General features: G+C 32.4%; 1 protein-coding gene across 2 annotated transcripts in view; it reads left to right on the top strand.

Annotated features, from left to right (window-relative positions):
- The window catches only part of PARN (poly(A)-specific ribonuclease), a 152,381-nt gene that overhangs the window by 84,741 nt on the left and 40,109 nt on the right, over positions 1-27,531 (top strand). The window lies entirely within an intron of this gene.

Here is a 27,531-nt window from a genome sequence, read left to right as displayed (position 1 = left end):
TACTTTTGAGTTCAGAAGAAGTGAGCTCTAATGGTTAAAAAGATTTTTTTTTGAAGGATGTGAGACTTAACTGGGACTTTAACAGATTATTAATATTTCAGCAAACAGGTTAGAGGTAAATAAGTAAAGATTGGGATGTACACGATTTATATAATTTAGCAGTTAGTAAGTGAAGAGGATTTGTATAAGGTTTTAGTAAAAAAAGTTTATGGAAGGGTATTTCTGAGTCTAGGCCATGGAATTCTTTGAGTGCTTAACCAAGGATTTAGGATATATTATTTTGCTCAGAGGGGAACCTTTGAAAGTTTTTGAACAGATAATCCATATGATGAATGTATTGCTTTAAGTGTGGCAGTGTTTTACAGAGTCTATGGAAGAAAGAAACTAAAGGGAGAGCATTGAAAGAATATTGCACAAGTTCTCACTGTTATCTTTTATATGATTGTTGGGATGATAAAATCAGATATGTGTCAAGCACTGAAAATTTTGAAACTATCTAAATATTTTCTATTAGACATTGTTATTGGAATCAGGAGACAGACCTGGGTTCTAGTCTCATCTCTGACTCTTCCTGATGTCGGATGCTGATCTAGGCACTTAACACCTTTGAGCCTATAAACATTTTCAATGTTTTCAACATTTGTTGAAAGTAAATAAGCATCCTTGGACTACCTCTCACACAAAGTATTTTTATTTTTTTTATGGAAGTGTTTTGTAATCATGGTATTATGGTTTAGATTGTTGGGAGAACATATTTTAAAACTTCAATTAACATTTTTGGTATTTTTATTTACTTCAGTGAATTGTCAGAATATTGTAAAAAAAATGTAGCTGTTAACTTCAATTTTGGGATGATTCTTGTGGAAGAACAAATTATAAAATGTTTGAATAATCTGTGCTCCAGTTCGTTATTCTTTTCTAATTTCACCGCAGCCACAAGATGGTGCTGTCACACTCATGAAAAAAACATGTTCTCTAGTTAAAACTTTTTATCTCAAAGCATATCCATCGTTGTGATCAGATTAATAGAATCATAGACTGACAAAAAAAGGAGGGCCTCAGAGGTCATCTGGTCTAACACCCTCATTTTACAGATGTAGAAACTTGGACAGGTTTTCTAGGTTCTAGAGCCAGGATTCAAACTCAGATCATTTGACTCCAAATTCAACACTTTTTCCATTGTACATGCTGTCTTTTAATACTTTCAGTGTCTAGTCCACTAACCCTGCTAATATCTGTATAAGCTTTTTTGATTTTCAATCACCCTACTTTTAGTCTTTATATAAATTACCTTCTTGATTTTGCTATTACTATTGAATCAGTTTCTATAGGCCTTCCAAATTTCTCTGAATTTCTTTAAAAAAAATTTTTTTAAACAGTGCAATAACAATCCTTTGTCTTTCTGTTCCTTGATTTATTCCGTCATTCCACAATTAATGGGTATCTATTTTGCTTTCAGATTTACTTTTTTTGCCTCCATGAAAAGAGCTACCATAAATGTTTTTGTTTACATGGCACTTTTACTTCTTATCTTTGACTTCCTTAGAGTTTTTGCTTGGTAGTGATATTGTTTCCACAAAGAGAGATGTATGATGTAGTATTTTCCTAATGTATTTGTCTTCAAAGTGTTTTCTAGAAGAGGTGGAGCCCGTCTTCTCATAGCCTTTCCAACCTTTACAATTTTTGTTGTCTTTACCTGTAATAAGTGTGAGGTAAAACTTCAGTTGTTTTAATTTACATATTTCCTGTTATTAGTGATTCCCAATATTCTTTCATGTTGTAATTGATTGCATTTTTTCTTTCAAAGACATGCCTATTTATATCTTTCAATTAGGCAATAACCTCTTTGTCTTATATATTTATATTAACTCCATATATCATCTTATATCACTCATCTCTTCCTGCATAAGCAGTCCCATTCTATCCTGTGTCCTCCTCCTGTCATCTTCACTTTTGTCAGTTATGTTTTACAAACATGTCCATGTCTCTCCTTCATCTTGGGGAGGAAAAACCTCATTTGTTCCTTCCATTTTTGCTATCATTCTGTATTTCTTTTGCCCTCTGTTGCTAAATTCCTTGGAATTTCCTCAGTAAATATCTCCATTAACGCTCCTCTCTTTTCTTAAACCTTTATAATCTAGCTTTCAACCTCAGTGTTCCAACAAAACTACTCTAGTTACCAGTGATCTCTTAGTTGCCAGATCCAATAGTCTTTTCTTAGAACTCATTCTCCTTGACCTCTCTGCCATCTTTGATATTGTTAATCACCCTCTCCTCCTTGACCCTATTCTCCCTGTTTTCAAGATACCTTTCTCCCCTGGTTTTCCTATCTTTCTTTCCACTCCTCTGTAATCTTGTTTTCTGAATCCTCTTCCAAGCCATACCTTTTAACTCTAGCTATCCTACAGGGCTCTGTCCTGGGCCCTCTTCTCTTCTTCATTTACACTATTTCACTTGATGGTCTCAGCAGCTCCCATTAATTCAATTTTCATTTTTATGCTGATGATTCTGCCCTAGCTTCTTTGCTGACTTTCAGTCTTGTATTTCTAACTGACTTTCCCAAACTGGATATTTAATAGATATCTTAAACACAACATGCCCAAAACTAAATTCATCATCTTTTCGTTGTAAACTTTCTCTTACGCTCCAAATTACTCTTGGGGGCAACATTATCCTCTCAATTCTTCAAATTGGAAATCTAAAAGTCATAGTTGATATCTCTCTCTCCCTCACCCTCCATATCTGATCTCTTGGCCAAGCCCTGTTTCACCTTTGCAATATCTCTTCACCATTTGTCCTCAACTCAATAAATCTGGTGGCTTTATAGGATCAAACACACAATCCTGTGGTTTTAAAAGCTTTTTATAATCTAGCCCCTCCTACCTTTCTAGTCTTATTACCCTTTACTCCCAGATATGCACTTTTTGATCTAGAGATACTGGCCTCCTGATTCCACAAACAAGATATTCCATCTCTTTGTTGGATATCTTTGGGCATTTTTTTCTGGGTTGTCCCCCTATATCTGGAATGCTTTCCTCATCTTTGTCTACTGACTTCCATGGCTTCCTTTAAGTCCCAAATAAAGTTCCATCTTCTAAAGGAAAACTTTCCAAGTACTTTTTAATTCTAGTGTCTTTCCTTTTAAAATTTTTTTTTCTCTTTATCCTGTGTCCTGCATATTTAATGTCCCACCATTTTTAAGTATCTTTGAAAGTCCTTTAGAGATATAATTTGAAAATAACTCATTAAAATTTTTTTAGGAAAATCAATTGTACATACTACCACCTTTTCAAGGATTCATTTTAAATAAAAGATTTATATAAGAAGAGAAAAACTGTCTTATTGATAATAAGACAAGAATATGATAATACAGATTTCAAAATGGAAAACCACAGAAGAAATTTTAAATTCTTCGCAGTCTATAACCTTTATATGCAAGATGTAGGATAAAGATATTTGTGTGTGTGTGTGTGTGTGTGTGTGTGTGTGTGTGTGTGTGTGTATTAGAGAAGGGACTCCCTTTTGTCTTTCTGTTTCTCCTATGTTTAGCATAGCGCCTAACACATAATAAATACAGTGTTTGTCAACTGACTGTCCAACATGTTTTAAGATATTAAAACCTTGGATGATCTGAATTCATGTATGTTTCCCTTTTCTTTTCTCTTCCTATAAACTTTTACATTATACTTCTAAATAAAAAATTTAGGTGTAAAGTGATATTCTCATTGAAATAAATATTACTTTCTTGGGAAAATATTATATTCTTCCTAATTAGTCATAAACATGTAATTAGTTTTTAAGCAAGTTATAAATATGTAATCATATTGCTCCATAGGGATGGAACCCTGTAAGAAAACTCAATATACACCCAAAAATCTACCATGGGGGGGAGCAGTGTTTACTTTGCAAAGTATGTATACTTGCCAGATTATTCCTTTTAAAAAATTTGATTTACTCTGCTTTTCAAGAATTCCTATGTTATGTAAAGTGAGGGGAACTTGTCTTTTCATCTCTTCCATTACATCTTTGATAAGTAGTACTGCAGGAAGTAAAAAAAAAAAAAAAAAAATACTGATTTCAGATTAATCTCCTTTCCCTTTCCCTGGCCTTAGTGGTAGTTTTACCACCACTTAGTGGTGAATGTGTTAATAAGCAATAAAGTAGCCAAAATGTTGACAGAACATGGTAGAAGGATAAAAACAAAATGGATAATCCAGAGACTGAATGTTCATCCCCTAAACAGTTAGCAATTGACTTAATGCAAAACAGGTTAGAAATGGGCAGATAATTTTTTCAGATTTTGACCAAAAATTTCATGTATGAATTATGATTTGTAAATGTAAAGTGCTATGCAAATGAATTATTTACTATTATATTATTATTATTATTATTATTATTAGGAAATTAGAAAACAAATTAGAAATTTAATTCATGTTCCTGTAGGGAAAGACCTTGAAAAATCTCAAGTCTTTTGGCCCCTACCTACTAGAATTTTCATTAATTTATAAATATGTAATTAATATGACCAGATTAATTAGTTTAGATTGAGGTCAACATTGCACAAATAAGTGTGTTTTCATTGCCTCCTTAAGTGTAGGAGACCTGTAAACCACCGAGGGGTGTGTGTGTGTGTGTGTGTGTGTGCGCGCGCACAAGCATGCATATGCACTTGCTTGGAGCTGGGGTTGGCTCTGGATCTGAGTCTTAAGTAATAAAATTTGGGCTCTTCTCAAAGAGCTGAAGGAGAGAAGAAAGGGGAATTCAGCTTTTAAAATTTGAGCCATCTTCAGGTTTCGTCCCCAGAACTTGCTTCTGGACTCTTTCTCCTTTTGGTTTCTTGAGTCAAATATAAGAGTGCAAGTAACCTGTAATTGATCATTGTATGATATTCCTAAAGGGTCCCAGTTGCATCAACCAAACATCAGGCATTTACTAAGTACCTACTATATGCTAGACAGTATACAAAAAGTAAAAATCTTTTACAGAGTAGTTAAATGCAAGATAGTTTGGGAAGAAGTATACTAACATTTGTGGGTAGCAGGCAAAACATTATGCAGAAAATGGTGTTTGATGATCAATTCTGATGGACGTGGCCATCTTCAGCAGTGAAATGAATCAAATCAGTTCAGCAATAATGAACTGAACCAGCTACATCCAGCAAAAGAACTCTGGGAGATGACTATGAACCATTACATAGAATTCCCAATCCCTATATTTTTGTCTGCCTGCATTTTTTATTTCCTTCACAGGCTAATTGTACACTATTTCAAAGTCCAATTCTTTTTGTACAGCAAGATAACTGTTTGGACATGTATATTTATATTGTATTTAATTTATATTTTAACATATTAACATGTATTGGTCAACCTGCCATCTGGGGGAGGGGGTGGAGGGAAAGAGGGGAAAAATTGGGACAAAAGGTTTGGCATTTGTCAATGCTGTAAAATTACCCATGCATATAACTTGTAAATAAAAAGCTATAAAAAATTAAAAAAAAATTTTTTTAATTAAAATTTTTTTAAAATAGTCTTTGAGTTTCAGTGTATGGAACAAAGGGACTCTGAGATTAGAGGTAAGGCGTTAGCAAATTTCAAACATGGGAGATGGCTAGTGCAGAGGTACAGAGATGAGAAGTAGAGTGTTATATCCAGTGAGAATAAAACGTTTGGTTGAGGGCAGATTGCATGGAACTATGAAAGCTAAACTGAAGAATTTATATTGATTTTAGAAACAACATTACTAATCATTAGTAATATTAGGATATTACTAAGGGGAGTCACATGGTCAGATCTGCACTTAAGGAGAATTGCCTTGTTGGCTATGTGAAGATAGATTAATGTGGGAAAGACATGTAAAGTGACTAATGTGAAGACTATTGTAATAACCTAGTGAAGAGTTGATGAGGTGCTCAGCTAAGGTAGTAGAGAATGCTTTAGGTGTAAGAGGTGTTGTGGCAGAGGAAATGATAAAGATGTGCAAATAATTGGATATGTGGGATGAGAGTAAATGAGTTAAGAATAATGCAAAGGTTATCAACCTAAGAGATTGAAAGAATGCTAATATCTTTGATAGAAATAGGGAGTTCCAGAAGAGGAAAGGGCTTAGGAAAAATGGTTCAGTTTTGGACATGCTGAGTACAAGATGTCTTCATGATAAACAATTTGAAATAATCAGTAGGAATTTGATGTAGCCAAATTAAAGTTCAGGTGAGAAACTCAGGGTGGATATTTAGATATGTGAGCCATTTCCATTGTGGTAACAGTTTCATGGGAGCTAAGTGGAGTACTCAGAGAACATAGAACAAAAAGAGAAAAGATATAGCTCAGAACCATAGACATCACACACAGTTATGAGGCATGATATAATGAGCCAGCAGAGCCAAAAAAGGAGAATGAGAGGTAGGAAAAAACCTAGAAGAGAGTAGAATCACAGATTCCTAAAGAAGAGAGAGTATCCTAGGAAGAGAGATTGGTCAACAGTGTCAAATGAAGCAGAATCAAAATCAGAGACTGAGAAAAAACTATTAGATTTGACCATTGAAGTTCATTGTATTCTGTCACTGAAGAGAGTAATTTTAATTGAGTAATGAGGTTTGAAGTGAGATTGCAAAAGGCTGAGGAAAGAAGCATTAAGAATAAAAAAGAGAAAGTAGAGGAAAAAAGTATAGACAATGTTTTTTTCAAATAATTTTGGTTGAGAAAGTAAGGTGAGGTATGTAATATTTTCTTTAAAATGTAATGTTCTGTGATGAGGTTTTCTTGGGATCTCTGATGGCAGCCTTTGTTTCAATTCAGTAATCACTATGAGAGTAGCCAGGGGTTAAAGTCCAAATACTTTATTGTCTCCTTCAAAGTCTTGTCTCCTTCAAAGTCTTGTCTTCTTCACTTGAGCCTCCGCTAGTTTTTCTGGAGGCATATCTCTCTCCTTTGTTCTGAGAGCTTGAGCTCCTGCCAGTCTTCTCTGGCTTCTGAATCTCCCCAACTGTCTCCTGGCTGAGGCTCCTAGCTTATATGCCCCACACTGAGTACAAACCAATCATTATATCACTAGGAAACCATTATTTGTTGTAGGATTAAATCAATGCTAAACTAGATTTAACCATTGTCTCCTCAATTCCACTTAGTACCTTGTTTCAAGTTCTGGCCCATAACATCTCCTTGTAGGATTAAATCAATCATACTGAACCATGCTAAATTAATAACTATTGTCTCTGTCAATTCCACTTACTTAGTACCTTGTAAGAATCCTTAGTTTCAAGTTCAGCGTTCTGGCTCATAACAAGGTATATGACAGTTTGATGAGATGGTAAGATATATTGAAGGTTTTTAAAGAGTTTTCTGTGCCACAGGGCTCCCAGTAAGTATGTCCTAGGATAGAAAACACCATAAAGTATATTTACTGGTACCTAAATTTGGAAACCTTTAAATTTTTTTGCATTTTAAGTATATTATTTTGACTTCTGTAAGAAAAATGGATATCTAACCCAGTACACAATCTCTCTTCTCATCTGTGTAACTGCTATAGCAGTTAAAGTCTGAAATTAAGGGAAGTATTGCTTAATTGGAAAGCACTTAAGCATGTTCAACTAATATAATCATTCGATTGACTGAGCAACCCTAACCCTGTAATTTGGCCTACAGAGTCTTTGAACACATGAATGATAATGAAGAGAGCATGCATTAGAATTCTTAACTATACCTGTTTACATAGGAGAGTCCCATCTAATTATTATGCTTTGTACTTTGACAAAAAATTTATTTCTGAAGATAGTTTATCAGTGTTTGATCACTCCATTAATTTAAATTTGGTTTTCATGGTTGTATGTAATTCATATGCAATTTGACAGTTCTTTCTTGCCATTTTAAAGGAAATGTTTGTTTTGCAACATTTATATACATTTGTGTATATAAAATATCATAAATATAAGATACTAACAATCCTATATAACTGGAAAAATTTTAAACAAGATTTCCTCAAATTTCTAGACTTTGCCTTCTCTTTTCTTGATGGAAGTGTAGTTTTTATCACTTTTTGATTAAAATAATTTCTTAGACTTTATTTGTGAATCTGATTTTGTGTCTGCAAAATTTCACACTTAATAAGTACTGTGTAAGAACTTAATTCCAATAGATGTTCTTCTCAAGGATATTTTAACTGAAATTTCATAAAAGGATTTTATTTATGAACCATATACAGAAAAGGGCCTCCATGTTTTATGAGCTAAAAATTGTTTATTTATTATCAATTTTCATTTTGAAAGCTATTCGTTGTTTGTAATTTTTGTTTCCATTTTTTCTAATAGAGTCAGAGTTGTTTTCTTCTCTGTCCATTCACTCATCAAATTGTGATACGTTATCCAGGAATTTTAAGAGATTCATTTTTCATGATTCTGAATTAGCCAGATCAGTGTAAAGTTCTAGTGTTTGGGATTCAGAAACAGGTTAGCTTGATCATTAAATAAAGTGGCATGGTGATTGTAAGTTTTAGTAGAGATTATTAAGTATTATCATAATTTATTAACTATTAATGTTAACTATTAACTAATAACAGTCATTAATGTGGAAAATTTGAGAAATATTTGGTGCTTCATCCAAATTATTAATTGTTTCATAATAGTTTCTATTAGATCAAAAATATTTTTGACCAGGAAATTAGAGGGAGATATGTGTACTGGATATTTAATAATAATTTTAATGTAATTTCCAGTAATTGTTTTCTGTTTATAAGTATATACATTTTTCTTTCTCTTTTAAATATTTGCAAGTATTCAAACCAGTGATTATTTCCCTAATTGCAACTATTTTCTTTTTGTGACAAAGGTAAATTATGTTTATATAGAGTTCAGCAGTGATATAAGCACAAACTATGATGATTGGCTTGGATTATTTGTCCTACAGGAGAAATTTACCCTCTTTATATAACTTATGTTTAGGTAAGAACATTATCAGGCAGAGCCCTTATTACCTACAAGACTAAGGATGGCTCTAGAATTTGATAAGGCAGGATTTGTCTTTCATTTCAACTGTAAAATATCTTTCACCTCATTTTTGAGCACTTATAAAAGTTTGAAAAACAAAATGATAGAAATCTCTCTGGGGGATTGCGAGAAATTTAGGAAAGATTTTGTGGCTTAGATTAAGACTAAAGAAAAATTATCATTTGTGTTTATTCCATTTTTTGAAACAAGTAAAAGCATTTTAACTCTGCAATCTTCATTTGATCTTGGGAGACATAAGGGACAAATAGTTATGTTCTATTACGTGATTAGCTACTCTCTTCTGTGTTAAATTTTTTTTTTCTTTTTAATATACATTAGCCTTTTATACATTGATTTTCTATTTTCATACTATTTTATTTTCTGATAGAGTGGGGCAGGCCTGTATAATTGTTTTTCAAGAAATGAAGAAAATGTTATTCTAACTTTTTCCCACAAATCCAGTTTCATGATGTAGTATATCTATGGTTATTAGTTATAATAAGAATATGTAAATTTAGTTATTTAAAGATTAGATTTTCTCATTTTAATTTACTGTACCATGTTGTAACCATTAATCTTATTTGTAATTCTTTTAATATTTGTAGTTTCAATTAATACTGCTACTACTGGCATTTACATAATGATCTAATAAGAATTATTTTACAAATATCTCATTTTATCCTCACAATAGTCTTAGATGTAGATGCTATTTTATTATCTCCATTTTATAGAAGAGGAAGTTTAGTGAGACAGTGATTAAGTGACTTGCCCATGGTCACATCTGATTCTGAATTTGAACTCAGGTCTTCCTAATTCTAGGTCCACTTTTTATAGTGGAAATTATTAGTGTGAATATGGTAGTTAAGGAATTTAATGTTTTAGAATCTAGTGTCCAAATATGAAAATCTATCTTCACAATCCCTATGACTATATGTTTCAAACGCTTTTTATAGCTTTTATATTATATATACAAGAGATATAAAAAGTAGAAATAAAATAACTTTGGAAGGGAGGACAGTAGCTTGTGGCTGGGAAAGGTCTTATGCAGAAGGTACTATTTGAGCTAAATCTTGAAGGAAGGGGCAAGGATTCTAATACACTAACATGAGTAGATATGGCCATTTGGCTAGATGGTCCAAGGAGGAGAGGAAAGTAATGTTTAAGAAACCTGGAAAGATAAGAAGAGATGAGGTCATTAAGAGTTTTAAATATAAAATAAAGGATTTTTATTCTATTTTAGGTGTTATAGCAAGCCACTGGGATTTATTGAGAAGAAGAATGGTATGATCAGACCTGCCCCTTAGGAGAAACAATTTAACAACTGAATGGAAGATGAATTAAAGTGGGGAGGAAGGGAGGATAATTAGGAAGCCATTATAGTATGTGACAAAGTCCAGAACTAAAATGGTAACTGAAGAAATTGCAGAGAGATAGAAATGACAGCGCTTGGTAGTGAGTGACCAAAAGTGAGAAGTTGATAACACTGAGGTTATGATCCTGAATGATTATAAGGATACAAGTGCCCTCAGTACTAAAAGGGCTATTTGGAAAAGGGATGGATTTGGAAGAAAAAATAATAAGTTCTGTTTAGGACATATATAGTAAGTAGAAAACAGCCATTCTCTACTGGTATTGAATATTGTTAAATTGTTCCATATGACACTATTATCATGTGTCAGATGTTTAGGAGATTGTGGGCCAGGGGATTTCTGTAGGTCAATACATTTTTAGAGATCAGCTGTGATCTTCAGCAGCTGCAGTAGCTCAAATTTTGGTATATTTTTATAATTTATATATATATATATATATATATATATATATATATATATATATAATATATAATTTTTATAAAAATATACCAAATCTTGAACTACTGCTTATTTGCTAATCCCTTTGAATGTGAAAGTTCTAGGGGAGCCAAATTCTGATCAAGTAATTTTAGCCAAGGTTTAATCTTTGTAAAGAGAAGTAGAGATTTTAGACTATTGTATGTAGACTACTCTATTTCATTTTGTTTCAATATAAAAATAATAAGGGACTTACTTTGGCAAGGTACATCATGGAATTTCTTATTAGACTTGAATGCAATAAAAACCAAGTATCTTAACAAATTTTTAAAAAATATAATTTAATTTTTATTCATGCCTTTCTTTCTATATCACATTCATTCCAAAATCCTTCCCTTATCCAGAGAACTATCTTATAAAAAGGCTTAAAAAGAAAAGAAAAACAAGCAGTTCAACAATATCAACCAGAACATAAATCATGTCTGAAATTATTTGCATCATTTACCAGTACTTTTCTCCCTTTTGCTGAATTAGGGAGGAAACAAGAGCCCATCTGGGACTTAATCATACATAGCTTAGTATCATTTTACTGGTGTTTGATTCTTTTTTTTTTTTTTTTTTTAAACTTTACAATGTTGTAGTTACTTTGTATGTTGGTTTCCTAGTTCTGCTTGATTCATTTTATGACTGTTCATGAATTTTTCATACTTCCCATTTCCTACAGTGCAGTAGTAATCTGTTACAGTCACATACCCCAATTTACTTCACTATCCCCAAATTAATGGACACAAAGTTTTCATTCTCTTACTATTATAAAGAAGTACTATTTTGATATACATAGAACCTTTCTGATAATATATTGTAAATTAGTTGGCTAGGAGGCAAAAGCTGTGGAATAGAAAGCAAGAACATTTTCTGCTACTAGCTACATAGAGTATATATGGGTTGCTGATAGAAACTTTGTTTCTTATTTAAAAATGAATAACAAAGGAGTGACTAAGTGACACAGTAGATAGCGAATCAGCCCTGGTGTCCGAAGAAGGCGAGTTCAGATATGGCGTTATAGTTGACACTTACTAGCTGTGTGACCCTGGGCAAGTCACTTAAACCAAATCTAAATCCATTTCTCTGAAACTTCCATCCCTTTCCCTACTTTGGCTCTCTAGAGCCAAATCAATTTAATGCCTCTTCTAGTATGACAATTTTTCCAAGTACTTGAGTTAGTGTACTGTGCTCCTTCCCAAGTTTTTTCTTTTCTAGACTAAACATTGCCACATTTTTTCAACGGATCTTCATATAGCATAGTATCAATTTTTCACCAATCCATTGCCCTTCAGATACTCTTAAACTTATCAAAGAAATCTTTCTTCAAATGCAATACTCAGAACTGAACACAATGTTCCCTACAGAGTATAACCAAGACAGAGTATTGTGGGAATGTCACCTCTCAAATACTATACAGTTTCTCTCTTTTTTTTGGGAGGGGGGGGCAGTTGCCCTGTTGTTTTTTTTAATAGCTTTTTATTTACAAAACATATGCATGAGTAATTTTTCAACATTGACCCTTGCAAAACCTTCTGTTTCAAATTTTCCCCTCCTTATACTCCCCTAGATGGCAGGTTAGTCCAATACATGTTTAATATGTTAAAATATATGTTAAATCCAATATATGTATGTATATTTATACAGTTATCTTGCTGCACAAGAAAAATAGGATCTAGAAAGAAAGAGAAAAACCTGAGAAGGAAAACAAAAAATGCAAGGAAACAATAACAAAAAGAGTAAAAATGCTATGTTATAGTACACACTCATTTCTCATAGTCCTCTCTCTGGATAGATGACTCTTCATTACTGAACAATTGGAATTAAGCCAGTAATTATTTAAAAGAAAACTAAAAAAGGACCCTTCTCTGTGACATTTTCTGCATTTATTCATATTTTTGGTATTTGGTTTGCCTGTTTCTATATTGCTTGCATCTGGCTTTCAGATATTTCAGTTTTGTAACTAGCAGCAACAAAAGGGGCTACAAGACCTAGTGATTTTACTTTGTCATTTTGCACCTAGAAATAAATATGACTGTTTTGTCATATAATGTTTTGTCATATAATATCAGACACATAATACAGTAATTTTCTTGGAAATTGGTAACCCTTTTGATCGTTTACATTCAGTGAACTACCATCCTGCCTGATTAGTTTGAACCAGAATCTGGTGTTGACATCTAATGGTTGTCTTTAAAAATAATGATTTGCAGCTACTATAATGTCTTATATGATATAAAGTATTTGATGGATGTCTACTTGATAAGTATGGGACTGAAAGAACAAAACACTTTTAAATCATTTATATCTCTGTGTGATTTTTTATGATGGGTTACATTGGATCAGTTGTGTGTAATATGTTCTTTGTTCTTATAGTTCATTCTTTCTTAATAGGATTAGATCTGTATTTATTAAGTTGTTTTACTTTATAGAGTGAGATTCAGTCAGTGTAGCAGGCAAATTAATTGGAAAATTTGTAGGTGCTAAATAATCTTTATAAGATAATTAGCCTCTTGATGCATGAACACCTTTATATTCTTAGCATAGTCTCAACTGCACTATCATAGAAGAAAATTTCATGGATCACCTTTTCCCTTCAAACCTTTTCCCCCTCCCCCCCAAATTGGCAATGGAAATGCAGGTTAATCAGCAAGAATATGCTTCAGATATTGATCTTTCCAAATCACTTAATCTCTGATTGGAATGAACAGTTGGGTTTGAAATATGCATTAAGACAGTCAAATGAACAGCAAATGTTTTGGGTAATAAATTAATGGTGGAAACTAATGAAGTATTTCAGGTTTTAAGAATAAATCTTTTCCCTTTCAGTGCAACAAATATTAAGTATCTGATATGTGACATTTATAGGCATTTAAATAGCAAATGCAGTTGAAATTTTAAGTTACAAAATAAAAATGGTTATTTTTAATGTTGAACTGAATGAATTTCTTCTCCCACTGCTTAAATAAGTGCTTTTTAACATAGTTTTAGAAATATTTGAAGAAAACATGGAGAAATCGTGCTACAGTAATGTCCATGATCAGGCAGAGTATCCTATTTTATTTGCCTCATTCTATTGAGATACAAAGTGAAATTTACTATAGTATAATGTTAATTTCTCTCCTAGTAACTTTTATTTACATGAGGCATTGGAAACCTATGGTATATACATGAAAGATGGAATACAAACTACTTATTTCCATGTCCTCTTCTCCCCTTACTTAGGAGAATCACTGCCTGCAGCTCGATGTACTAGAATGGTCCATTTAGGTAGCAATGCTGCCTCCCCATCTTCCCTGCCCTAAGTTAGTGCACAGCCAGCATCTTTCACCATGCCGAAGGAAAGAGAGGGGATGAAACTTCAGCACAGAACTTTTTAGAGGTTGTCAAGTCATTTTGTCATGAAATCACACAAGGGAACTATTTTTACCTTATATTGACAAAATCATCTCAGAATTGGGTTTTGTCACCTTATATAGCAAGATGATCTCTCCCCCAACAAATATTTTCCATTGTATAAGAATGTGTGCAAAGGAAGGAGACATTCTTATCATTTCCTTACCCTCACTGAGTTTTTCAGTATCCAGATTTTACCTGACCCTATCCTATCTATATATGTACTTTGTATTCAGAAAGTATTGTTTGAATTTTTCTGATTTTGTTTTGCCTGACTAATGTGCTTTTCCTTTCCTGTTCATACTGGATTGGTCTCTATCATTAAAAACCAAACAAAACAACCAACCTTCCTTTCCTCCCCTCCCCCCCCAACATAACCAAAACACATCCTTTCTGTGTTATTATCTACAAGGAACTCTTAGAATTCCTTTATTATTCTTTAAGCCATGGTACAAATGGACTTTATAAACTAATGTTTGTGGAGATCTATGTCATTACCCTATTGCCAAGAATAAAAAGATTCAGACCTTCTGGTTTCAGAATTTAGTCCTCTCCTTCAGAATGCAATATGATAGTTGATTAGAAATACTTGAAAATTGTTTTGAGTTTTGAATGGTTAACCAATCAATTTTTCTCACCTTCCTAACTACATGAATAACATGCAGTTAAGATCTACAAAGAAAGATGCACAAAGTCCTTTAGCCATCTCCTTTCTAACAGAATACTTTTGTACTCTAAAGGGAGCAAATGGAAATGAATTATGAATTACAACTGCTTTTTTGGCATGTGACTGAAGGGAAAACAAGGCCTAGAATTGACTGCAGGGAACATGATTGGCATTGGTTTTGTTCCTTGTTTATATAATTTACTTTTGCTCTCAAGTAACTGTGTCCTTAATGTATCCCCCATAGTCTTTAAGTGTACATTTGCAGGGAGAAAATATGTCAGAGGAAGGAGAGCACACCTAAGCTATGGAGCCATACCTTTCACAGTGACTCAGCCTTCTACTAAACCACAAACTTTCATAGGATATTCTTGAGTTATTGCCTTAATAAAATGGCAACACATTGCCTGGCAATCTGAAAGTTTATGTTGGTTTTTTCCCCCCTTTTTAACAAAACTGCCCTATATCAGCTGCTGGCCAGTTATATCAGACAGAGTAGGAGAAAAGCTGGCTGTTAGTTTTGTTTTTGTTTTCCAAAATTCTACCTGTATTTTGACCACCTACTTTGTGTGCTAAGGGGGGGGGGGGATTATAGGTTGGGGGAGTGATGTGTGGGATAAATTGATAAGTCTTTCTCACAAGCATGCATTTAGGAAATCAATTCTTTTTTTCTATTAGGCTCAGGTATTTTTAATTTCTTATCCAGACCTGTGGATTCTTAACTGAGCATGAAATAGGAGTGACATAATCACCTTGTGACTTTAAATTTCATCAATAATATCCAGTTATGCTATTTAAATAAACCAAGCTTGTTCTTCTATTGGTGTTAATGGTCCTCAACTGTTTTCCTGACTTGAAAAGGAAAAAGTGCAATGTTTAGAAGAGTTACTGGATATCTTCTTATCTAGGAGGGCTTAGAATTTTATATTGAACTTATACATTTGCATTGTGATCTTGGCTTCATAGAAATTTTTGTGAAATAATAGAAATTGATGTAGTGAATGAAAAATAAGGTTTTGGAACAAAATCAAAGTTTAAAGTATACTGGGAGAACATAACTAATTCATGGAAAGTCTTACTATTTTAAAAATTATTCTCTGTGCTGAAATTTTATAATGTTAATTGTAATTTATGTGATTACTTTTTTAAGAATAAAATTTTATGTGTTTAAAAAAATTGCATGTATTTAATCTATATCAGATTGCTTGCTATCTGGGGGGAGATAAAGGTGGGAGGAAGAAAAATTTGGAACACAAAGTCTTACAAAAATGAATGTTGAAAATTGTCTTTACTTACATTTAGAAAAATAAAATAGTATTTAAATAAAGAAAAAAGTTTATAAGTTCATATCCTCAAAAAAAATTCATGTCTATGAAGTAAATAGGTAAAGGTACATTTTTTGCTTTTTATTTTTTTTTTTTTTAGTACCTTTTCTTTTAGTTTACTAACTTGTGTTTCAGAAGAATATTGAGGAAATTTGCACATTCCTGAACCTTATACAGACTAACAATTGAAAATTTTCAAGAATGCAACACAGTAATATATCAACATTTGCTACTATGTCAGATTTTCTTCTCCTAAGAGGAAGACTGAGGGGAAATAACAATCTCATTTTCATGACAGTTGATTTTCATTAAATATTCTTAAAAAAAAAAATCTTAAGTGATTTCTTCTGAAAACTTACAGAAGTTATTTTTGGGAGTTGCCTATTAAGTTTATCCAACAACATTAATAGCTAAGTTTTGAAAAAGTAAGCTTTGAGAATCATGTGCCTGAAAATGGTTAAAATCTTGGTGTCAGTTTTTTGGTTGTTCTTTTACTCATGGCACCTGTTCTCTCTCTAGCAAAACTATATCTCAGGTGCTTTAAATATCCAACACATGACCCAGAAATAAATGATATTGTTTGTATTTCATTTGAAAGTTAATATCTTTCAAGAACTTTACAGTAACATTTGATCTCCAAATGTGAAAAACATTGTTCATTGTTGACTCGTGTAAAAACTTCATTTAATATATATCTTCCTTCTAGTAGCTTTTTAGGTATCCTTTAAAGTTCTCTTTTTGAAAATTGACCTGACTCCTAATAAAGGTTGCTTATGCATCTTACTGTTAGGGTTGGCAACCATTTCCTCTTTATAATAGACTGTTGGTATTAATGATGAAATTGAAAACAAAACTGTAAGTAAAGAGAAACTTTAAAACATAAAGGAATCTCTTTTTCAAATATTAAACAACATAGGAAAATAATTAAACTGAAAAGAGGAAATGACTTTTTAATCCATATATAATACAACAGTAAACATGAGCAGGGGGATTTCACTCAACATGATTGTTAGAATATTTTGTAGCTAAATTATAGAATGCAAACTTCCACTGAAATTAATTGATTGTTGGATAAAATTGTTTCAGTGAATTGTTTCAAAGAATAGAATAGGTTTGAAAGTTTAATGAAATAATCTTACTTTTAATTAATTTATCCAGTCATATTCACCCTTTTGGGAGAGATGGAAAAGGTTCATTAGCTTCAAATTTGTTTCTTTCTTGAAATGAAATGTTGCCTCAATTATGAAATATAAATTAGATATTCACAGAGGATATCCTCTTAAGAAATTATTTCAGGCTGGTAGTGTTATTGGCTATAAAAGTATGAAAGGTAAAGACAATTCTAGAACTATTGGCCATGATGTGGAATCAAAGAGAATATGAGTTAACAATGAAAATAAAGTTCTGTATTCACCATGTTTAGCTGCTTGGTAACTAACCAATTGACCATTTCTATCCATGTGATACAAATAGGGAGAAGTGTGATTTAAAAAGAGATGAGAGATTAGTCTTTTAGAAAATTTAATAGTTATTAATAGCTTTTGTTTGCATATCAATTTCATGTCCATATGTGTGTATGTGTGTGTGTGTGTGTGAATTTGTACACACACACTCATCCCTATCCCTTTCCCTACCCTGAGAGCTATCCCTTATAGAAAACAATTAGAACAAGAAAAAGCAGTTCTGAAAAACAAATCAATACTTCCAACATATCCTATGTCCTGTTTTGCTCTCACAGGTTCCCACTTCTGAAAAGAAAGTGAAGGAGGTATATTTTCTCATCTTTTCCTCAAAATCAAATTTGGTTATTATAATTATTGTCAGTGTTCATAGTGATGATTGTTGTCATTATTGTTGTTTCTATTTTTATTGCTCTCATTTTGCGTGTTATTTTTCTTTTTCTCCTTCATTTTGCCTTGGTTGATATGTTTTTTTGATATTTCTCTGTATTTTTTATGGGTTAGTCACATTCCATTACCTTCATTCATCTACCATAGTTTATTTAGTCATTGCTCATTCGATTGATTTGTTTCAAAAGATATTTGCTAGTACAAAACTATTTAATATTTGGTATCTATGGGATCTTTCTGTCTTGGAATTCCTTGAGAATATGTGCCTAATAATGAAATTTTTGGTTCAAAGATACAGACGTTTTAGTCACTTTTTGTTTTTAAGCATAATTCCAAATTGCTTTTCAGAATGGTCAGACTGCTTTATTACCCCATTAACAATGCGTTAGTATGTTTATCTTTCCATAGCTTCTCCAACATTGACTATTTGTGTATTTCATCTGAAGCAACAAGATGTGCAGTAGATAGAAGGCTAAACTTGAGAGTCAAAAAAAATCTGGATTTAACTCCACCCCCATATATTTACTAGCTTAGTATAAACCTGGGTAAGTCCCTTTACCTTCACTGCCCCAGTTTCTTCATCTGTGAAATGAGTATAAATTAATAATTGAAAGGTACCTTTAAGGGTTATTGTGAGGATCAAATGAGATAACATTTGTAAAGCCCGCATTTATATAGTCAGCATTCTAGAAATGCTAGGCTATTACCATCATTGTCATTTCCAGTTTAATGGTTGTGAGTTGGAATTTCAGGCTTGATATACATTAGACAGCTAGATGGCATTGTGGATAAAGCATATCATACTTGGAGTCATGAATTTGCATCTTCCCTTCAATACTGGCTATACAACACTGGGCAAATCTCTGTTTTATTTTCTTCTATAAAATGAGTATAACAACATCTGAGATAGCATGAAAAACACTTTGCAAACCTTTAAGTGCTATGTAAATGCTAGTCATTTTTTTTATCAGTAATTGGAACTTGTTTTCATATGATTGTTAAAAGTTTGTAATTTTCCTTTTGAAATTAATTGTTTGTTCATAATCTTTGACAAAATACCCATTGGACGATAACTCTTTGTTTCATATATTTGTACTTGTTCCTTATATATTTTCACTATTGGGCCTTTTTTGGAAAAATTTGATCCAGAGATTTCCCCGCAATTTATAGCTTCCTTTCTTATTTTGGTTTTATTGATTTAGATTATTAAAAAAAAAAATTCAATTTCATGTAACTGAAGTACAGTCCTGGGATCTGTTTTATCTTCTTTGATTGCCTCTAGGTCCTTTTGAGTTAAAGATTCTCCCTTAGCCATAGCTGTGAAAGGTCACTGTAATGGGCAGTAACACATCTTGAATGGATAATTGCCAAGAAAAGTAAAGTAAAGAGAAGAGAATCAAAATATGATCGGGGATTGGAAGAGTTATTAAAATAGATTCTGAAGCCTTAGAGATCGACTTGGAAACTAAGATGAAGACAGGATGCTCTAGGGATGATACAGAACAAATGCATTTCTGTAGGGAGTCCTGTATTGGGGGTTAGGGGAAGGAAGATTGAAATTGAGTAAAAATACAAAAGATCCTGAATTCATGGTAGTTCCTGGAGAAGGTGGTATTAGGTAATCTGTGGATGTTTGAGTGTAAGAAGAGAGGTGAGTAGCTAAGGAAAAGCAAAGAATAACTTTGCCCATGTCATAATTTTTTATGGTGACTACATGAAATTACTTCTTTTGTTTGAATTCAGTCACTCTTCACTATTATCCTTATAAGTTGGGAGAAGCAGCTTTGGGGACTGACACATTTTCTCCCAGAAATAATGATTCGACTATAGGTGTGAAAACACAGCCTAATAAGGACCTGTCAATTCCAGTTTTCCACCATTTCCCCTCTCTTCTTGGGTTTCATTTAGTTAATGAACAGATTGAGTCATCAGCATTATCAATTCTTTTTCTCAAATGTAAACCCACATCAAAGCATCCATATAGTCGGCCAACTAAGGCTTAATTAAATATTTCAGTAGAGCAATCATCCTTTTTTTAAATTTACATATAAATCTACTTCTAGGTGTTGGGATTCTTGTTAAATTACAGTAATACTTTTTTAGATTTTTTGCATAGATGGTGATAGAAAGGGAAACTGAAATTAAGTGTTGGTTTTCCTCACTTTGCGAAGTAGATTGAGGGGCCTTATATAGTGTCTTGTACATAGATGGAACTAAATTAAGATCTCTTTTGGAAAAGGGAATGCATAAATTGAATTTTTATAAGTTTAATTGTTTTAGTTCTGTCAGAGAACTTTAAACTTAAAGGAATCCATTATTGACAAACAATTTTTTCAAGTGAATATCATCACTACATTTTTCTTTTTGGTAAACTTAATTTTTCCTATGTTAAGATTCTTTAAGAACACCTTATAGGTTACTCCCATAAAAAGTTACTGATAATATGACTCATCTTTTGTAGTAAGTACTGGTTAGTGGCCATCTCCAAAATTAATTAGGCCATAATTGCCTTTCTGATCCATGTTGTTGTAAATCATTTTCTAAATGGCTAGCAATAGCTATTCTCTTAGAATGTTAAAATTGTTCAGGTCCTTCATTGCTTATTGCCTGTCAAGTTTGTCAAACCAGTTTAATATTTTATCATACCTGTAATTGAATTTTATTGGACTTTCCCCAAAAAACTATTATCCTGAGTAGTGAGTTGATTATTTTAAAACTCAGATTGCATACCTATTTATTTCATATGCCTTTATTTCCAAGCTTCATTTTTTTTTTTATTTTCCCCTAACTTTCCATAGTCCAGTATTCATTTTTAAGTTTTTGTTTATTTTATAGTTTTTTTTTTCTGGTTATACATGTACATTCATTTTTTATGAATTTCTTTATGAATCGTGTTGGGAGAGAAAAATCAGAACAAAAGAAAAAACCAAAAGAGAAAAAAGATTAGAAGAAAAAAAAAGTGAATCATGTGTTGATTTACATTCAGTCTCCATAGTTCTTTCTCTGGATGCAGATGATGTATTCTATCCAAAGTTTATTGGGATTGCCTTTGATCATTGAACCACTGAGAAGAACCCAGTCTTTTATAGTTGATCATCTCACAATCTTGTTGGTGGTGTGTACAATGTATTACTGATTCTGCTTGTTTCACTCAGCATCAATTCGTATAAATCTTTCCAGGCCTTTCTAAAATCAGCTTGCTCATCATTTTTTATAGATCAATAATAGTCCGTTACTTTTGTAAACCATAACTTATTTAGCCATTCCCCAATTGATGGGCATCTATTTATTTTCCAATTCTTTGCCATCACAACAAGAACTATTATAAACATTTTTGCACATGTGGATCCTTTTCACTCTGTTATGATTTCCTTGCTATAGCCCTATTTTATAAACTTTATTAAAATTCCACAAAGGCTCCTTCTTCTTCTTTATAAAATTATTCACTCTCTTTTTTCTCTTTGCCAAGATATTTCATAATTTATGATTGATTTACAGACTTATTTTGTATATATTTATAGTTTTGTGCTTTGAAGAATTTGTTAACTTTGGACTTATCAAGGACCATGGAAAAATAGAGTAGACTTTCCTGCTTGTCTTAAGAATGACCTATTGTCATATAGAATTAGGATAGAACAGTACCTGTGTTCTTAGGTCTCTTCCTATGAGAAACTTCCTCCATGGGTTCATATCTTCTTTGCAATTTAATCTTAGGTAGTTTCCTAAAGTGGTGAACAGTTTAAATTACCCAGAACTTGAATCAAGGTGCTCCCATTTCCAATGCCATTTTTTCTGAATTGCTGCTGCCTCATGCCAAATAATTGGAATGCAAAGGTAATATAGGATACATTAAATTTAAATGCATCTTTCAGTATTATAAATAACTTCCTGAGCCTGAGCAGCAACCTATAAGAATGAATGTTTAAAAATTAATCTGTGGTAACAACAGTTTAGAAGAAATAAATTAAGGAAACCAAGTTGAACCTAATGATTTCAGTAAATATAATTTTAATTTGAAATTCATAGTTTTTTAAAAATATGAGTATAACACATCTGAAGAGAAAATTTTCATTTCTGTCTTTACCTTTGTGCGAGATTTTTGCTAAATTAGATTCACATATGGAATCTAATTTCATTTAAGCTTCTTTAAGCCATGATAAAATGTTAAAACATTTATAAACATTAACTTAATGTTGGTTCTCTAAATGTTAGATCCTTGCACAGTAAGCAGTGAATGGACACTTTAATTAGTCAAGAAGTTTTAAGGGTCTACTGTATGTTTATTATTATTAGTGTTGCATCTCAACAGTAGAAAGACAGAATGGGAAGAACCAGCTTTGCTAGATTTAGGCAAGAACCAGATTGTGAAAGGCTTTAAATACCAGAGAAAATTGCATTTTATTTTATTGGTGGAATGAAGTCACTAAAGCTTCTTGAACAGTAGAATAATAGTTAGACTTGGGCTTTAATAATACCTTTATGGACAGCTTTGTGAAGAGGAAAGAAGAGTCAGGGAATTCAGTTAGGAGGCTTTTGCAACAATCTGATTTAGAAGTGATGAAGGCTTGAATTAGGGTGGTGGTCCTGAGAATAGAGAAAGAAACAAATATGAGAGGATGTGGGGAGGCAGAATTGATAGGACTTGGCAACTGATAAATTCTGGTGGCTTATGGATAGTGAAGTATCTAAGGTGACTTGAGGTTATGAAACTGGATAATTAGGTGGATGAAGATGCTCCTGACAATAATTGGGAAGTTTTGAGGAGTAACAGATTTGTGGAGGGAAAATACAAAATTATGTTTTGGACATACTGAGTTTGATATACCAGTAGGACACACATTATTTAATAGAGGGTTAGTAAGGTTTTGCAAGGGTCAATGCTGAAAAATTACCCATGCATATATCTTGTAACTAAAAAGCTATAATAAAAAATAGAGGGTTAGTTATGAGAGTTTAAAAAAAGAAAATGGAGCTAGATAGATTTGCATAATTATTGAACCTATATTATCTGAGAAGCTTATACAAGAGAGAACTTTTTCATATCAATATTAACTTTCTCCTTACTATAAAAAAAAGTCAAAAGGAAATACAATTATATCATATTAGTCCTTCCTAGAGAGGCAAATAAAAGCATCAGAAAAAATCATTTCATGGGACTCATCATTTCAAGCTGCATGTAGTATTTTGATAAATTGGGTTGCTAAAAAGGGACAAAAAAAAAGAACTTGTGCAAGGAGAAAACTGACAAAAATCCTAAAGACTCACATAAAATTTTAGGTAAGAACAGTTGTTCTGAAGACCAAATTAAAGGACTGCCCCTTCTACTGACATCATCTCTTTGAAGATATAACTGTGATTGAGGCAATGATAGGGCATTGTGGTCTATCAACTCATTTACATGTGACTGTTCTTTTAAAGTTTAAAAATGAGGGAAAATTAACTTCATGATTTAGTTTTGTAATGCCCTAGAGTTTCTGTGGCTGGAAATTAAAGCCTTTTCTCCACTCTACTCCTTGATCCTCTGCTTAAGAAAAAGATAAATCTAGTATCAACACCCAGAATGTTGTTTAAAAAAAAAAATTCTTCTCTTATTTGGCATACTGCTGTGTCGGTATTCAGATATGCAAGAGAATGTATAGTATTAATAACTAAATCTCATGAAATGAGATTAGAAAATTTTAATTCTTACCACAGTCTTATAAAATTAATAACATACCTGTATACCTATATATATGCATAAATACATCACGATATGCGTGTTATATTTTTGAATTAGATATACAATGAAAGAAGTGATATACATTTGGGAGTTTATATATTCTCTCAAGGAGTTTGTTTTTTATTTATTTTTTAACCAGTATCTACATACATAAATTATGACTGATAACATAACCTTATTGATTTGTTGTTTTTAATGTTGATAAAAGTTGACCAAAAAAAATTTTTGAGTGATCCAAAAGGAATGTGAATAGTATGTCTATTTAACCTATTAATGGTAAGTGGGAAGGGAAGTAAGTTTGTTTGTTTTTTTAATATAAGGGATGTTTATAGGGACTATTAATATTTTTTCTTAAGTCTTTTGAGAGTTTGCTTTTCTGTTCATCCCAAGAATCTACCATCATTTCTATTTTGGGTGATATTTTAAGAAACCAAGCAATAACAAATCTCTCATCTTCAAACACAGTTATGTTATTTGAGAGAAGCATTGCCATGTCTTCACCAAATGAATTAGCTGCTTTCCAAATTAAGTAAATTTTTCTTTAAGGAATTCAAGCATCTACCAATCAAAGGTTAACTTTATGTCTGTATATTGCCCCCAAGTGGAGAGCTGAAAAATGACAGTTTAGTTAAGTAGCACTGGCCCAAACTGGGGGAAGTTAAATATCATTTTAAGAATTATCAAAGCATATACTACCATATTTCTGTCTGAAGGAATTGATTTTGCCATCATTATTAATTAAAGGCATCCCTTATTGAGGGTAGGGCTGGCGTGGGTAGCCCCTGATATTATGAAATATCAAGAAGATCATTAAGCTAATGATTATTCACTCTGGTGTTCTAATAAATTAAAAAAGTATACAGACTCTCAAACTTTTATTCTTTGTGTTCATAGAGTGATAGATTATAAAAGAACTCAATGGAAAGCATACATCAAAGTTAGGTATAGCCATTTTGTTCAGAATATTTCAATCATTCCTTACTGTCTTTTTTTTGGTATTCAAGGTCCTTCACAATTTGGCCTAACATTCTAGCCTTATCTTATGCCTTCAATCTGTTGTAATTAAACTGTAGAATTCTCATATATAACTGGTACTTTTCCACATCCATGCCTCCATTTATGGCATTTATGGCATTCCTCATTGTCTTGAATATCTCTCTCGCTCTCCTTCCTGCTATTTTTACTTGTTCTTTTTAAAACTCATTTCAAATGCCAGCACCATCTTGATCCCTTAAATCAAGAACAAATTTCTCTTTATGGGTCTTAAATAAGATGTGTAGGGCTTCTCTCACAAAATTTAGGGAATTATTTTGTACCATAATTATTTATTTCTGTATCATGTTCTTCTATTAAATCTACAGGTAGGCAGTGACCATTTCTTAATCTAAACCTTTTTTTTTTCCCTTTCCTGATAATCTGCACAAAATTGGTTAATAGAAAATATTTGTTGAATTTGGATTTGAATAATTTTAGTTAGTGTTCATAGAGTTGCTTGTGACACTGGAGTTTTTCTACTAGTGGGTAAGTCTGTGACCATTTAATGATACTGTTCACATAATTTCATTAGCAATTTAAAACAATGCTTGGTGTGTTGGAGTTTACTGGTTTTATAGAATTAATGGTATGGGCTGTTTTTGTTGTTGTGAAAGTTGATTAGTAGACTGAATGGTAAAATGTTCCTGTTTTAGTGAGGAAAGCTTAAAGAAAATCTCCATTCCTACAGTATTAATTCATAGCCCATCACATTTATAGAGTTTTATTTGTATGTCAGTAAAGACTATCATGAGATAAATCTTTCAACTATTTTATTTTTAAGCTAAGGCCCAATTTGTGCTTTCATGTTGAAAATAAACTATGAAGTGCCTCTTAGATTTTTTAAGCAATGAAAAATTATTTTTTAAATAAGAAATTTAACTCATAAAAATGGAATCATCTTAGAAAAAAGTTGACAGTTGCAAATAGAAAACATGGATAAATAGTAAGAGAAGTAGCACTGACTTTTGTAACATATAGGAGAAAGTCTCTAGTGATAATTAACGTTTCTTGTTTCCAAGCTGTTTCTGAGAAGTATAATCAAAAGGTGGCCTTGAATTATTTCATCAATTAATTTGTAAAAGGTTATGTGACTGACCGGTCTTCAGTACACTCTTTTAAACAGTCAGGCTGGAAACAGGGGAGGAGACCAGTTGACGGCCAATTTATTATGCTGATTCACCCATTAGAGTAATGGCTTTGGGCCAGAGCTTGGCTTGTAGATTAAAGGCTGTGAACTGCAAAGCTGCTGGGACTTGAAAGAATGTTGGTAAATTGTTGATGTGTGAAGGCCAGGAGTGAAAGTAGTGCTGTTCTTCCCTTCTCCACTTTGCTTTTTCTTTTTAAATGATTCTAATACTCCATATGTTGAGATAAATCCTTTCTCTGTAGAGTTCTCTGTAGAGTAGTAGTTGTTTGTTATGTGCTGTCTAAATTGTCAAGAGATAAATTATTAGGAATAATAATACTTATTAAAAGATCAGCGTGGCTCACTAATTAGTCTATTGTCATCTTTGTTATTTTGTAAAATATTGACTCAAATGTGCTGTATTTCCCAAAATTAATCTTGAAAGAAAGATTTGCTAATATTGTCCTTTTCAAACACACTTATATAGTAAATCTATTGAGTTAAGTAATGAAACTTAAAAAAAAAAATTCAAGAAGTTTTCTTTTGCCCAGAAGCAATCTGGAAGGCGTAATGATTGTAGAATCAATGTTTTCTCATCACTTTAAACTCTTTAGTAACATCTAGAATCATGCTTACCAATATATGTTGTTTCAGATTAAATTCTAGATTTAAAACCCCATAGTCAGTTGGAAAAAAGAAAATTATTAACATACACTAGAGAATAAAATTTTTAAGAGGACAAGATACTGTGTGTGATATCAATAACTTGATAATCAATAATTCCCTTCAGTTTTGATCCACTGAAAGAGTGTTTGACTTTGAAGAGTGTAACTCCTTTAGAATGAATCACAGCAGTTTCTTTCTGGTACCCATTTTTCCACTCTCCTATTGGAAATTTCATTGTGCAGAAACTTTTAGAGTATGTTCTGAATACATTTGATAAGTACAGCATAACTTTGCTAATTTGAAAAGTTGGTAAAAGTATGAGGCATAAACTTTTTAATTCATTAGTTGTATTTGGCATATAACACATAGACTAAACTCCTGAACTAGTGCTGTTATCTATTCTTCTATGCAGTGCCTCTCCTTCCCACCTTCAAACCTTCAGGTAGACATGAGACACATAAATGAAAATCAAAAAATTCTATCAGTTCTTTTCCCTATTATGTACATCTAAACTTTTTATTATTTATATAAACAAATAAAGCATCTTCTTCATATATCTGCTCTTCTAAAGATGTTTAGTATGGCAACAAGCAGAATATTTGGCAAGAAATCTCTAAGTGAAGACAAATACTTACCATCCCCTTGATAATTCCTTCTTTAGTAGATTTTTGAACTGTCTGATGACAAAGACTCCCTTGGAAGAGGAAGAAGCTTTTTGGGGCACTGATTGTGGACTGGGAAAGAAGCAGAAATATGCAGGAAGGTAGTGATTAGGTAGTGTGCATCTGCCAATAGGTGTTTTACTGTTTTCTTCTCATACTTTTGTAGCTCCCGTAATGTCTTGTTCCATAGAGACTACATAGGGGAGAGAGTAGCAGTACAGTATCTTTTCTGGGGTTATGTTTTGGGGTTGAAACTGGCACAAAGTCCAGATAGGGAAGCCA

The sequence above is a fragment of the Sarcophilus harrisii genome, chromosome 1 (genome assembly GCF_902635505.1).
Source record: "Sarcophilus harrisii chromosome 1, mSarHar1.11, whole genome shotgun sequence".
In the NCBI taxonomy this organism is placed as follows: Eukaryota; Metazoa; Chordata; class Mammalia; order Dasyuromorphia; family Dasyuridae; genus Sarcophilus; species Sarcophilus harrisii.
Note: the sequence above shows the minus strand (reverse complement) of the source record. Positions and strands in the feature narration are given on the sequence as shown.